Source organism: Podarcis muralis, chromosome 13 (assembly GCF_964188315.1).
Source record: "Podarcis muralis chromosome 13, rPodMur119.hap1.1, whole genome shotgun sequence".
NCBI lineage: Eukaryota > Metazoa > Chordata > Lepidosauria > Squamata > Lacertidae > Podarcis > Podarcis muralis.
Genome location: NC_135667.1, coordinates 47,108,674 through 47,119,702, shown reverse-complemented (window position 1 = coordinate 47,119,702; position 11,029 = coordinate 47,108,674). Strand labels below are relative to the sequence as shown.

The 11,029-nt window shown below is 52.2% G+C and overlaps 1 long non-coding RNA gene across 1 annotated transcript; it reads right to left on the bottom strand.

Annotated features, from left to right (window-relative positions):
- Positions 1 to 8,493: 8,493 nt before the first annotated feature.
- On the bottom strand, positions 8,494 to 10,391 carry LOC144325025 (uncharacterized). Its single transcript, XR_013390311.1, has 3 exons — positions 10,237 to 10,391; positions 9,888 to 10,132; positions 8,494 to 9,779 (listed from the first exon to the last, which is right to left on the bottom strand). It is a non-coding gene; the product is annotated as an uncharacterized LOC144325025 (long non-coding RNA).
- Positions 10,392 to 11,029: the final 638 nt, after the last annotated feature.

The window sequence follows — 11,029 nt, the reverse complement described above, 5'->3', positions numbered from 1 at the left end:
CCTGATGAGCAGATGCTGGTGGGTTTTGAAAAACAACAACACTGCAATCATCCTATGATGTCACAGTAGGGGACTTGCAGGCGCTGGGCAACAGAAGTTGGCAGGGGTGTTACATGGGTGTTACACATAGCAGACACGCACCCTAGAGAAAAACCAATCCTTCACCATTCAAAAATGATAAAATATTCCCTGAAAAAAGAGACACTTTCTTTGAGTTCACAGAGCAAACCCGAAGCCACCTTGACCCTCTTAATGACCCCAGATATATACTCTGCAGTTGAAGGAAAAACCTTTCCCAATAGTTGTTTTCACTTACAAATCCTTCCAAAGCTATAAACCTCTCACATAAACAGGAGTAGATCTGTGACAATCGATTCAAGAACAGAGGTATTGACCATTTCAAGGGAACGGCTCAGACTGGCCAGGAAAGGGCAACCAGCAAGCATTGTCAGGTATCATGACAAGAGACAAGCCAGGAGACAAGACTGCCTCTCTCTGTGATGTATGTCTCATGCTTGTTGGGTGGGCAGTGATTTTCAACCAGGGTGCTGTGGCACCCTTTGGTGCCTTGAATGATGGTCAAGGGCGCCGCAAACAACACTGGCCTCTGTCCCTCTTTCCTTCCCTCCCCCCCCCTTGATGCCTTCTTGCGTCTCTGCCTCCCAAAGTCCTGCACTGCTGTTTATTGTAGCTGCCCTGGGTACAAGCTCCCCAGGCAAATGGTGCCTCTGGATCTGGCCTGGGGGTGCTTCCCAGGCCCCTGTGGGGCAGTGTGAGGAGGCACCTCTCTTTAGGGAAGGGGCAGCAGAGAACATTGTCCAGAGGACTCCAAAGGAGAGGGGAAAGGAGAAGAGGGAACACTCCACAAGGGAAGGAGTTTGAAAAAGGACGAGAGGCTGCCAGCTCTGCTGGCAAGGGGTGACATAGCTGGGCTCCTGAGCCTCAAAGGGCTGCTGCAGAAAGAATGTACAGTGGTACCTCGGGATGCGAACGGGATCCATTCCAGAGCCCCGTTCGCATCTTGAACGGAACGCAAGATGCGACAGCGCATTTGCTCGTGCGCGGGTCACGTTTTGCCGCTTCCGCACATGCGCGTGACGTCACTTCCGGGTTGCCACGGAGCACAACTCGAACGCGCTCAAGCCGAAGTACATTCAACTCAAGATATGACTGTAGTTGGTCAAGGGAGCCGTGGACTCAAAAAAGTCAAAGACCTCTGGGCTATTATTATTATTACAGTGGTACCTCAGGTTAAGTACTTAATTCGTTCCGGAGGTCCGTACTTAACCTGAAACTGTTCTTAACCTGAAGCACCACTTTAGCTAATGGGGCCTCCTGCTGCCGCTGCACCACCGGAGCACAATTTCTGTTCTCATCCTGAAGCAAAGTTCTTAACCTGAAGCACTGTTTCTGGGTTCGCTGAGTCTGTAACCTGAAGTGTCTGTAACGTGAGGTACCACTGTATTATTATTATTATTATTATTATTACTATTACTATTATACTCGCACATCTGACTGGGTTGCCCCAGCTACTCTGGGCTGTTTTCAACATATATAAGGTAAAGGTAAAGGTACCCCTGCCCGTACGGGCCAGTCTTGACAGACTCTGGGGTTGTGCGCCCATCTCACTTAAGAGGCCGGGGGCCAGCGCTGTCCGGAGACACTTCCGGGTCACGTGGCCAGTGTGACAAAGCTGCATCTGGTGAGCAAGCGCAGCACACGGAAACGCCGTTTACCTTCCCGCCAGTAAGCGGTCCCTATTTATCTACTTGCACTCGGGGGTGCTTTCGAACTGCTAGGTTGGCAGGCGCTGGGACCAAGCAGCGGGAGCGCACCCCGCCGCGGGGATTCGAACCGCCGACCTTTCAATCAGCAAGCCCTAGGCGCTGAGGCTTTTACCCACAGCGCCACCCGCGTCCCTTGCTCAACATATATAGAAACATAATAAAACATTAAACATTAAACAACTTCCCTATACAGGGCTGCCTTCAGATCTCTTGTAAAGGCTGTATAGTTACCGGTACTTCGCTCCATGGGTCAGGGGTCACATAATTCCATACCTCCAACATTTTTCTGATGAAAATAGGGACATCCTAAGGGAAAGTGGGGCGTTCTGGGGTCAAATCAGGAACCGAGACGGTTTCTGGATATCTAGGACAGTCCCTGGAAAAGAGGGGCGCTTGGAGAGTCGACGCCCCAGGAAGAAGCTGTGCAGAGACGGAGGGAGGCTCTGCCACATCCTGGGAGACTCCAGCTGAGGTCCCAAGGCCCAGGTGGCCGAGGATGGAGAACCAGCGTCTCCCGGAAGAAGGTCAGAAGGGCCAGGGAGCCCGGAGGTCCTCCTGGAGAATCAGGGGCTGCCCAAGGCGTACCCCTTCAGCCGTTCCATTATTGTTTTGTAAGGAACAGTAGCGACATTTTCAGGCGCAAGGAGAGCCCGGGTGATTTCGAACGTCTCCTCTCCGCAGACGCTGAAGAATATCGCCCTCTTCTTGGCGTCTTCTTCATTGGTGACCCCTTTGGCTTCTAGGAGGAAGGTGAAACGGGAGGCGTACACTTCCCAGTCTCCTGGTGCTGGGTTGAACGGCGAGAAGCTACTGTCGGTTGCCATTCTGAGTTCCTTGGGTCCCGAAGCCATAGCTGTCAACTTACAGATTTGAAAATAAGGGACCAGCAGCCTCGAAAGTAAGGGACCAGCAGCCAAAATAAGGGATTTTCAGAGCACAGGTATGTCCAACTTCTGAGCCCCTCCGAGCCAAAGGCAGATAGCCCAGCCAGCAGCCAAACGAAGCCTCAAGCGGTGGTTCCCACAGCGCAGCGGCCCGGCAAAGGGGATGCAGCAAGGAAAACCACCGTCACCTCTCCACTGGGAAGCGCTGAGCAAAGGCGAGTCCCCAGGCAACGCGGCTGATTTGATCGGCACAAGGCATGCAAGCTCCACCCCCCAGTCGTTCTTATTGGGTTGCTCACTCCTTATTGGGTGAGCAACACAGCCAAGCAACACAGCTGGAGCCTCCATCCTCCCTGGCTGGCAGGGAGGGGGGAGAGGAGCTGCTTCCTTTGAAACCCAGGAAATTTAAGGGACATCATCAATAAGGGACAGCAGCGGGACGGCGCTGGGATAAGGGACTTTCCCGCCAAATAAGGGACGGTTGACAGCTATGCCTGGAGCTGAAGCCTGGATACACGGTGTGAGGCAGCGGTGCGGCAGGTGGCGGTACCGCGGTGCTGTGTGTGGCGGTCAGCTCAGCGGGATCCCACCTTCGTTGCCAGTGAAATATGCTCAGAGTCGAGAGTGGATTTCATGCTCTTAGTGGTGAGGAGGAATGGAAGTTCCCCCAGAATGTCTGCCTTATATACCTTATTTACACAATGGGCCCCACGTGATTGGCTAATTCTGGGATTCTCCTGTAGGCCAATCAGGTTGCGGATTCCCTTCCACCTGGAAGTGGATTGGGTGGCTCCTGTGGACCAATCAGACTGCTGCATTCTGGATCCTATTGTTCTAGGACCAATCAGACTGCTGCATTTTGGATCCTATTCAACTCAGTACAGTGGTACCTCGGGTTACATACGCTTCAGGTTACATACGCTTCAGGTTACAGACTCCTCTAACCCAGAAATAGTACTTTGGGTTAAGAACTTTGTTTCAGGATGAGAACGGAAAACGTGCTCCGGCAGCGCAGCGGCAGTGGGAGGCCCCCATTAGATAAAGTGGTGCTTCAGGTTAAGAACAGTTTCAGGTTAAGAACGGTCCTCCGGAATGAATTAAGTACTGAACCCGAGGTACCACTGTACATAACACCTTTCAAAGACAGATCACTTCCCTTTTGGGGGCACAGAGTCCCCTGCTCCCTTTGGGATGCCTTTGGTCACATTTTTGAAGGCAAAAAAAATAAAATGTAAAAGCTTTTTCCCTTACCCTAACCTGCTTGTCTTGCACAGCCTACCTGGCTAGACACCTCGCAAGTTGAACCTGCGCCCTCCCTAGCTGGCTGATTGATGCTCCAGGCTAGCCAATAGAGCTCATCAGCCAGCAGGCTCTTCTGGGGTGGGCGGAGCTGCTGCCAATGGCTCCCACAGAAGCAGCCAGACCTTTCCTGGAGCAGCAACTTCTGCTTGCAAAGCTCCGTCTCCCTCGGCCTCTCGCTGGGGGTCTAAGGGGTCTTTGGGCTCCTTTCCACCTCTAGAATGGAGGCTGCAAAGGAGGCCTTCGGACCTGGAGGGTTCTGTCGCTGAAATGGCCGGCATGAAGGGTGGCATACAAATTTAATCAATCATCACCTCCACCTGCCATTCCCTGGGCATGAAAGCACCATAACCTTCCCATATTGGAGCTCCTAGGGAACGGGTGTCAAACACAAGGCCCGCGGGCCGAATCCGGCCCGCCAGACCTCGTCATGTGGCCCGTGTAGCCGCCGCCGGCCGCCAGCCTTCACCTTTTATTCTCGCTTTTTTTTTTTTTTTACACAAGAAAGCCGCCTCTTCAGCGCATGCGCGGCAGCCTATAAGCCAGAGAACATCTGCCCTCTAGTGGCGCCGGCCATTCTACACAGGAAACCTCCACTTTACACATAGTCCTACAGATACAACCGGCCCTTTGAGGGTGACCAAACTGCTGATGCGGCCCCCAATGAATTTGAGTTTGACACCCCTGTCCTAGGGGGATGAGGGGGGTTATGCGAAATCTGTTGGGATGTTGGAGGCCAAGCTCCATGAGGAAGAGAAGCAGAATTTCTTCTTATCTCCCCTTTCCTTCCTTCCTTCCTTCCTTCCTTCCTTCCTTCCTTCCTTCCTTCCTTCCATTTTGGTTTCTAAATTTACCATCCTTCTGGCAGGCTTGAAGGACTTAACCCTTTCAAAGTCAGATTTGGGTTAATCAGTAGGGAAACCTCATACTTGAACTGGCAAGTAGGATGAAGAAGAAGCTTTTCCTTTGGTGCTCAGAATCGGAGGTGCTCCATGCAAAATATCAGCTCCCACATCAGCTCCCAAAGTCACCTTCTCAGCCTCCTGCACAGGGAGGACAAATGCTGCCGCTGCTGCTCAAAGGCATGTTGGCCATCATTGGGCCGCAGAATCAAGATTCTCCACTGTCCTCCACTGGGGTTCTCCTCTCTGTACCAACACTCCCCATCCCACAGCCTTCACTTTAGGCTGACATCCGTGGGGCTTGCAGAAGCCTGGAGCCAAGCCCCGACATCCGCGGGGACTACGGAGCTCTCTGAGGCCTCCGCAAATGCCGGGAGCCAAGCCGATTGTGATTGTGGAGGAGGACCCTGAGCCCTCATCCAAACACCAGCGCAGGTAAGGAAAAAACCACATTTTCATTTTGTACTGTTTTATTGGGGTGGCGTTTTGTTTTTGCTATTTTTTTGCATTTTGGTTTGTGTGGCTTTTTGGGTTTTTTGACTGTGACTAGTTCTTCATTTTATGGGACTGACTTGTGACTTCACTTTTGTGACTGTGGCTCGTGACTTCATTTTTGTGACTGTGTGGAACCCAGTTCAGCTACTGGTTGATTGTGGATAAAAAGCCCGCCATCCAAACTTGACTATCATCAGTGCACGTAAGTAAAAAAAATGTTAATTTTTTTCATCTAAAATACTGTCTTATTTATAGTACAGTACATTGATTATTGCCTTCATTTTATGGATCGATCAATGGTCTTGTTAGACCATAAAATTCATGTTAAATTGCTGTTTCAGGGGGTGTTTTTCATTGTCTGGAACGGATCAATCCACTTTCCATTACTTTCAATGGGAAAGTCCGCTTCAGGTTAAGAACGCTTCAGGTTAAGAAGGGACTTCCGGAACCAATTAAGTACATAACCTGAAGTACCACTGTAAAAACAGAGGGAGTTACCAACCAGTTATTCACAACAGAAAATATCATTTGGGGACCGCAGCTGAGGACCTGCCAAGCTATCAACAACTGTGGACAAGGCAAGCCAGGGACAGGTGATGCTAATAATAATAATAATGAAGAGGATGATGATAATGTTATTTCTATGCCACTCCTCTCCTCTGGGCCTCAGAGCTCCTCTTACCTTCAGAGTTCCCTCTCATAATTGCTGATGGGAACACTTGGCTTGCCAAGTCTCTCACCGTCATCTGACAGGCATCCCTCTTGCAGGGCAAGATAAGGCTTGCTTGCAAAGCAGCACTTTGTGACATCAGCTGGCAACCCAGGCTGCTGTGTTGTTAGGCCGCTGAATTAAGAAAAATAAAATCAGGGGGGGTCAATGTGCTTGGCCTCCACCAAGGATCAGGCCAGAGGGTGCTGTTGGGGTGTGTGGTTGTGTCTCCCCTTGTTGGGCATCTTGCTCCCTCGCCCATTCCTTTGGCATCTTGATGGTTGAGTTGGAAGGGATCCCAAGGGTCTTCTAGTCCAACCCCCAGTAATGCCAGGATCCTGCCCACAGCCAGCCCTGGCTGGGCTCCAAACTCCAACCATCTTCTTACTAGCCAGATGCACTGACCCCTTGCAATTCCGCCTGGGCTGGAGAAAGGGGAGAGAGAAATATTTTGCTCTCTGTCCCTCAGGACATGGATACGAGAGCCACGCCATGCAGCCCTCTCAATATCTCAAGGGCCGTCACAAGGAGGGGGGAGGAAGCTTGTTTTCTCCTGCTCCAGAAGCTCCCAGGACCTGAAGCTGTGGTTTCAGGCTACAAAAAGGAGGTTCCGACTAAACTTCAGGAAGAACTTTCTGACAGCAAGAGCTGTTTGACAGTGGGAAGAAATCCCTCAGTGGGCAGTAGACTCTCCTTCCTTTGAGGTTTTTCAGCAGAGGTGGGATGGCCATCTGCCATGGATGATTTAGCTGAGACTCCCGCATTGCAGGGGGTTGGTCTAGATGACCCTCAGGGTTCCTCCCAACTCGACAATTCCATGTTGAAAAGGGCATCCAATGAGCCTTTAAAGCACATGATGTCCCACAAACAATCTGGGGCATTGCAGCTTCCCTCTCACGGACCTACAATCTCCAGAACCACTACCAAACTACAATTCCCAGGATCGTTTGGGGGAAGACACCTGCTTTTTAGAACAGGCATGAGGAACCTGCAGCTTTCTTTCCCTGGTTTCCTAGGAACCAAGAACGGAAAGCTCAAGTACTTCAAACAGGGTGGTTTCAGGGAGCAGGGTGTATAAAATATTGTTCCAAATGTTAGGTCCCCTTTCTTGTCAAGCAGTGGCAAGAGCCCATGGAGTTCCAGGCTCTCTCCTTTAGAGAACTGAGACATGGCGGAGACTGTCCTTGCTTTAAGAAATATGGTTTATTCACCTGTTTACATCTCCAGTCTGCATGAAGGGAGTCCAGATCTTACAGCAGGAGGGAATTGACCCCCACAGCAGGGCAGCCAGTCTTCCCAAGTCAGATTCCAGACTCTCTTCCTACTCCTCCTCCTCGTTCTTCTTCTGCCACCTCACACCAAGACAGAGTTCTCTGGCATTTCCCACTAGGCTCTCCAAGGCCTTGAATTTTCTTGAAGGCCCTTGCTTGGCCAGGTCCTTTTGCCTAGGCTAGCCCAGGAATTCCTCTGTAGCTTGTATTTCTCCCTTCACAGCCCAAATAATCCCAAATCCTACCATCTATTAATTTCTAGTTTTTGGTGGGATCTCCCCATAATCTATAACAATACTGTGTGCAATTAAGGTGACGCTATTAAGGTGATGCTATTAGAATTCCCAAGGGAATGTCAAGCAGGGAGGGAGGGGGGAAGAGAGAGGAATTCTGGTGGAGAGAGACGATTGGAGGAGGCTTGGAAAGGGAGAGTGAATGTTGAGGGGGAGGCAGTTGAGAGTCGGTTGAGAGCGGTGGGTTCTAGAAGGGGGCACTTGGTGAAGGACCTGAAGCTGGGCTGGGCAGCTCTTCAGATTAGGATCACAAGTCCAGCCGCCATTGCCCTCGTTTGACAGTGGACCAAAAGGAACAGAGACGAAGAGGGACTGTGAGTCTCCTGTGGAGGCCAGGGCATGTGGCAGTCCCATGCCCAGCGAAGAGGGGCTCTGTCAGCTGCCCAGAAACAGAATTCGCTCAATTTTGGTGAGACACAAAGCCAGGGCTTGGCTTGTACTGCTAAGGCCCAGATGCCTCGCACCACCCCCTCCAAGCGCCTGGGAAGCCCCTTACAGACCTGGGCTATGCCTGATTCCCGTCTTCCCAAGCAACTTGGAAAGGGAGAGTGAATGTTGGGGCTTTGGCAATCTGCCCAGAAACAGAATTTCCTCGATTTTGGTGGGCAACGAAGCCAGGGCTTGGCTAGTCTTGCTAATTTCCAGATGCCTCACACAAACCTCTCCAAGGACCTGGTTGTGTCCACCACCCACTGTAACACCTCCAGAGAAACCAGCCCTACAGACCTGGGCTACAATAGAAAGAAATTGTGGGCTACGGCCAATTTCATGGACATGGACTTCATGGAAAATCCTCATGGGAAGATGCCTCACAGGTCCATGCCTCCCCTCCCCCTGTTGGTCCAACACTTCCACCGTCTTGCTCCCTGAAAGTTGGCACCCAACTGGCAGGAGTAGGGGCTCCTTGGGGCAGCGAATAGTGTCATGGGTCAGGAATCAGCTTCACCTGCTGAACAGCAGCCTGAAGGGGGAGGTGGTGGAGAGACTTCACCTGCAGCTTCAAGGACACAAAGGAGCTGTTGAGAACTGGCTTCAGCCTTCTTAAGCAGAGCTCCCAGCAGCAGTCAGAGAAGGAAAGAAAACTGCTCATTTTTCATTTTAACAATATTTATTAATAAATATTATTTGATCCTCGGCATATTGAAAGCAACAATTTCCTCCAATTTCTTTATTGAAAGAATGCCAGTGATGCCCTTCTCCTCTTGTCAGGGACTGGCACATTCAGACATCATGCGTGGCATCCCTGGAGACACGCAAGGCACCGAGCAGCATGGATTCCTCCAGCGACTTGGAAGGACTTTACAATCCAGAAAGGCCGGACTGGAACACCATGGATGACGAAGTTTCGCTCTTGTCCTTCAGCTTGGGAAGTGGCAACGGACAACCATCTCTTGAAGCGTGGCCCTGTGGAGGAAGGAGGACTTGGGATCCTCCTGGCAGACGTGGGGAATGGATGCCCAATGCCCCTGCCCTGCCCTTGCTCCCAAAGAAAGCTTGGCCCACCCACTTCCGGACGAGAGCATCTCCTTTCTGCTCTCAGGCAGGAAGGTTCTTCTCCCATTCCCCGTTGACGCTCAACTTGTACTGTGTCCCTCTTTAAAAGAGGATTAGACAACTTAAGGGAGGAGAGGACAAGCCTGTAGAGCCTGATGAGCCTGTAGAGGCGAAGTCAGGGTCATGGTCCTTGCAAAGTCCGGAAGGGGGTTCTGCAGGCCTTGGTGCCAGCGCATGTCTTGGCCTATAGGGATGGGTACAGTGACCTGGAATCCACAAAGGACCTGAGGAAGTAAGAACAGTAGGGCATCCCTGCCCCAGGTGATCAAAGGAACAGGTCCCTCTCACTGTGGGTTGGGGAGCTGCTGGTACGTCACTAGAGGGCCTTCCAGAGGTACCTCTTTCCTACAATGGTCTTCTGGGGGGAGGCTTGGGCAGCAGCCACTGATAGCTGAGCAATCAAAGCTACTAAAAAAGTCTCTGGTTCCGCTGGAACATCCTACAGTCTTCTTCTGGGGGGAGGCTTGGGCAGCAGCCACAGCAGTGCAGGGGGGAGATTTAACCTTCATGCAGGTAGCCAGGAACATCCTACAGCCTTCTGGGAGGAGGCTTGGGCAGCAGCCACAGCGGTGCAGGGGGGAGATGCTGCAAGAAAGAAGGGATCTTTAAAGCAGGGGAGAACTCGATGCTAAGGGCTGCTCCCCCCCCCCCGTCCCATTATCTCCTTCCCCCTCCTTCCCCCTGTCCCATTACCTCCAAGGCAGGTATCCTCCACCTGGGCTCCAGTCCCTCCCGGGATGCGGCGGCTCCCAGGCTGATGTCTGTTAATCACGTCGTTTGTAGTAGGAAATTTCAGTCTTGTCTTTCTTTCTTTCACTCTGTCAGCTTTTCTCCTCCCAACTCTTCCCAATATTTCCTCCAAAAGATTTTAGTATCTTCTATAATGGTCTTCTGGGGGGAGGCTTGGGCAGCAGCCACAGCGGTGCAGGGGGGAGATGCTGCAAGAAAGAAGGGATCTTTAAAGCAGGGGAGAACTCCACGCTAAGGGCTGCTTCCCCCTGTCCCATTATCTCCTTCCCCCTCCTTCCCCCTGTCCCATTACCTCAGAGGCAGGTATCCTCCACCTGGGCTCCAGTCCCTCCCAGGATGCAGCGGCTCCGAGGCTGAGTCGTTCCCTCGCTGCAAAGCAAAGGAGACATCAGCTGGCGCTAGCCCCAGTCTGGGGCAGGAGGGTGGGCGACCTGGGAAGGGGGCATTTCCTCCTACCTGATCTTACAAGTTCCCCAAACCTGGCCTCCGCCTCCGTACGGGCGTCTTGGATCCGCCCTGGCCGGCCTTGCTCAGAAGCAGCAGCCAAGGTTTCCTCCCTCTCCGAAATAACTCGAGATGTTCTTCGAATTGGAGGAAACCTCGTCTGCTGCTTCTGTGGCAGGCAGGGCCGGGGAGGAGCCATGGCCGCACGGAGACGGGGCAGTGGGGAACGGGCGCGAGGGTCCTCAGCCGGGAACCGCCGGGATGGTATCTTGCTCTTCGTCCCGGGAGCCGGATCTGAAGCCTCATCCCTAGAGAAATTAGGAGAAATATGGGTTAACTACAGGACTATCTAAATCCGGCCTTCCTCCTCCAGCTGGCTGTCCCATTGCTGGCATGAGGAAATGGCAATCCCCACCCCCAGCAACGGGAGAGCCACTTCTTCCCCTGGTCCACTTCCACACACCATGTCCGCTTCCGTCTGAAGGAAGGAAGGGCGTATGGGGTGGGGAGAATTCTGGGATGCATCTCCAAGCAGAGCCAGATTGCCCAATGGGCAGAGCAGGCACCGGCCCTCGGCCCCTGCAACAACGGATCACCATAGATATTCTTGGTTTTGCGTAATAAAATTGGATTATTGATAT